Genomic DNA, 4,163 nt, shown 5'->3' on the forward strand with positions numbered 1-4,163 from the left:
GAGAGTAAAATGAAACAAGGAACCAAATACGTTTTTCTTCCTCGGAGCTTCACTCTTCGGCTTTCTTTGCAGACATAAGCAGATATTATTAAAACAATAACTCAAAAGCAGTGGTTAATCAGGCAATATATCTTTTAAGTAGGCAACAGCTCCAGAAATTACCCAGATAAATATTGCAAACGTATTGGAGCCCTCCACAGAAGTAAAATAAGCTTTCGGAGGGAAAAAAAGGAAATAGATATAAATTTAGATAAAAAAATGAAGGGATAATCAAAGAGTGATATTTTTTTTTAATTTCATTTCTCTTACCGGATTTCTATCATATGACTTTGTGCTCTGTACACATGAGCAAACAACTGGTTTTTGAAGCCCAATTAGACATAGCAGAGCAAACCAACACTACTAAAGATCAGTGTTTCTCAACCTTGGTCACTTTAAGCTGTGTGGACTTCAATTCCCAGAATTCCCCAGTTAGCTGTGCTGGGAGTTGAAGTCCACACAGCTCAAAGTGACCAAGTTTGAGAAACACTGCTATAAATAATATACAGATATCTCTCCACCCCAGTGTTGTTGTTGTTAGTTGTGAAGGCTGGAGAACAGGCTAGAAAACTGCCTTCACTTCAAATGGTGCTTGGCAATACTGTTGTTGTTGTTAGTTGCGTCCGACCCATCGCGACCCCATGGACAACGTTCCTCCAGGCCTTCCTGTCCTCTACCATCTTCTGGAGTCCCTTTAAGCTCACGCCTACTGCTTCAGAGACTCCATCCAGCCACCTCATTCTCTGTTGTCCCCTTCTTCTATTGCCCTCCATCTTTCCCAGCATTAGGCTCTTCTCCAGTGAGTCCTTCCTTCTCATTAAGTGGCCAAAGTACTTGAGTTTCAACTTCAGGATCTGGCCTTCTAAAGAGCAGTCGGGGTTGATCTCCTCTAGGACTGACCGGTTTGATCACCCCCTGCAGTCCAGGGGACTCGCAGGAGTCTTCTCCAGCACCCTACTTCAAAAGCCTCAATTCTTTGGCGCTCAGCCTTTCTTATGATCCAGCTTTCACATCCATACATTGCAACTGGGAAAACCATGGCCTTGACTATACGCACTTTTGTTGGCAGGGTGGGATTCAAATATGTGAACAACCGGTTCTCTGTGTGGATGCTGCTTCCAGAAGTCCATTCTGGGCCTGGGCGACAAAAAATTAGCTACCGGTTCTGCCGAAGTGGTGGGAACCGGCTGAATCCCACCACTGCCCCACCCCCGTCTTACATATGCAATTCCAGTAGAACAATGTCAGCTGCCACCTCATGCTTGCTTATGCTTCGCTGATATGCGGTGACAGTCTGCCATGAACTACTAGGGAGAAGGGGGATGAAGGGAGATATGCTTGGGAAAGCGAAAGTAGTCTCTGTGTCTTCTCGAGAAGCTGCTTCAAGGTTGCCCAGCTGGAAGAAGGAGGGAGAAGCATACCAGAGCACACACTGGATTGGCTGTTAGAAAAACAGCTTGCAGGGTTTTAATTGGTCACCTTAGGGTGGGAAATGAAAGATCGGAAAGGAGGGCAAAGTATATAACCTATGAATTTTGGTGGGCAAGTCTCAGTTCTGGCTACGCATTACTGCAACACACTTGACCTCTAATAAATATATACTTTTCTCAGCAAATGGAGCCAAGGGAGGTTTTCTACCTAGGGGTTTAAGTTTGCGGCAGGTGTGACAGACAATTCAGTGATGGAACAGAAGTGAAGGAAAAAGAGAAAATTCCTGGGAAGGAAATGTGTTGAAATGGTGCCTTTGGTTTGAAAAGACTGGCAGAGGAGAGGGAAGGCGGGAAGGATAAGGAAACAAGGAAGGAAGGAAGACAAGAAGGATAATGAGATAAGGAAAGGAAACGAAGAAAGGAAAGGAAAAGAAACAAGAGGAAAGGAGAGGAAGAAAGGAGAGGAAAGGAAAGGAAATGAGAGGAGAGGAAAGGAAAGGAAAAAAAACGAGAGGAGAGGAAAAGAGGAAAGGAAAAGAAACAGGAGAGGAAAGGAAAGGAAAAGAAACGAAAGGAAAGGAAACGAGAGGAAAGGAAACAAGAAGAAAGGAAACAAGAAGAAAGGAAATGAGGAAAGGAAAAGAAATGAGAGGAAAGGAGAGGAGAGGAAACGAGGAAAGGGAAGGAAATGAGAGGAAGGGAAAGGAAAGGAGAGGAAAATGTATGGGAGGTAGGGAGGAAAGAAGGAAGGAAGGAAATGTGGGCTGATCAGTTGCAACAGAGGGACCAGCCAACCGCTTCTCCCTGTGCCAAACATCCCAGAACCGTGGTTTACCCTAAGCATGACATCATGCCCCATTGTAAACAGGCCTTCTGTTTCATTTGCTTCACAGGATTCTTGTGAAGGTAAGATGTCATCATGGGCTGGCTGAGGCAACCTCTCCCTAAAAAAGAAAAAAAGATAGAATCCATCTTGCTCAATTTGCAGCCAGAAAGCAATATAGTCCACAGTGGTCATTCTGGAGGCTGAAGAAGCCCCCATATTTATTTCAAGCTGCGAAAGCTGAGGAAAAACACCAGCCGAGGCAATTTCCTGAGAGGAATCCTCCCTAACTAGTAAAGAAACGGTTTTGAGGGTCGGCCGTGGATGAGTCCTGCCGAGACTGGATTCTGGATTGAATTCTCTGGGTGAGGCCGGAGAAGCTTGAAGGCTGAGGCCCTGTTTACGTCTCATCAGCTGATGAGGCGATTCTCCTGACAAGCACTTTGAGATAAAACGCTAAAAGGAATGCCTTACTCACAGCAAAGTGTCCTGCGGCTCAGTAGCATGCTTCTAATGCAGAATTTAGACAGATAGTAAGCCAAACGAATGTGTGCGTGTGTTTCTGGAAGTCCTCGACTTACGACAGTTCGTATTGTGACCGTTCAAACTTACAACGGCAACAAAAAAAGTGACCNTAACTCTGGCTCATAGGTACAGTCTAGGCTTTTTTGTGGAATCCTTCTTTTCCCTTTGCTGGTCCCCTTAAATAATTAGGCTTCCCTTTCTTAACAAATTTAGCCCCAAAATTCTGCCACTCCTCCTTTGCAGCTCTGTAGTGGGGGGAGCAAAGAATAATAGGAAGTCGGAAGGGGGTCCCTTCTCTCTTCCCTCCCCCCAGGAGCTTTAATATCTTAAGCAAAGGTGGGGAAAAAAAATTTTCGGGTCTAACGGCTGTTAGACCCCAGGATCCCTCCGGAGCTCGCGGCTGCGGCTCCGGCGGCCGGCGGGGCCATAGGGAACTGACCTAACACCCCTCAAGGCTGTAGAAATGAATTTCTACAGCCTTTTAAGCAGCGAATCGCCCCTTTTCACCTCCGATCAGCCTTTACGAGGGGATTGCAGTTAGAGGTGCATTCTGGGCTGTTTGGGGATCGCAGCGTAAATTAAGTTGGTCAGATTCTCTCGCCACTCCCTAACGGCCCTTATTCGCACGCGCGGCCGCCATTTTGAACCGCGCGATCGAGGCCGAACGGAGCTTGTTTGGGCTGACTGAAGCACAGCCCAAGCAATTTCAGACTCCCAGCTAGTCAGTTGGAGCTTTCTAACAAAGGGAGTCTGTTTTTCTCCATACTGGGAGCAGAATAGGTCCGTTGTTCGGACGCGGCCGCCATTTTGATCGAGGCCACGAGGCTCAGGGCCTCCTCGGAACTCGAAATCGCGGCCGCAATTAGGCGCGGCCGCCATTTTTATATACGTTGTGAGGCGGCTTGCTGACTCTGGTCTGCCTTAAGGGTGAAGATCCTCCTCAGCAAGGCTTTGTAGGCTCTAAATAGTGAGCCAAGCTATAATTTAAGGTTGTTCCTCCAGTTAGGCCCCAACTCTAGGTACCAACCATTCATTCAGAATACAGTGATCACAGTCCTAACCCACACTGAACTGAATTAAATACTGATAACTCCTAATTTACAATTTCATTCTCAAATTAGCATTCTTCTTCTTAGTCCTGGTGTCCCCTACTCAAAATTAGGTCTTACTGTCGCTTGGGCTCAAAGGTGTACCTTATTGTGCTCCTACATTTGGGCCTCAGGATACTAGGGGGTCCCACAGAGCCCCTATTATTATCCTTCTTGAGCAGAGCGGATTCCAGACATACCCACTGTGTGTCTGTTCTGCCCGCATAAGAGGTCAGCTGCTCTTACAATTGTGTCCGG

The sequence above is a fragment of the Protobothrops mucrosquamatus genome, unplaced genomic scaffold, assembly GCF_001527695.2.
Source record: "Protobothrops mucrosquamatus isolate PMUCROS unplaced genomic scaffold, P.Mucros_1.0 scaffold3552, whole genome shotgun sequence".
NCBI classification, from domain to species: Eukaryota; Metazoa; Chordata; class Lepidosauria; order Squamata; family Viperidae; genus Protobothrops; species Protobothrops mucrosquamatus.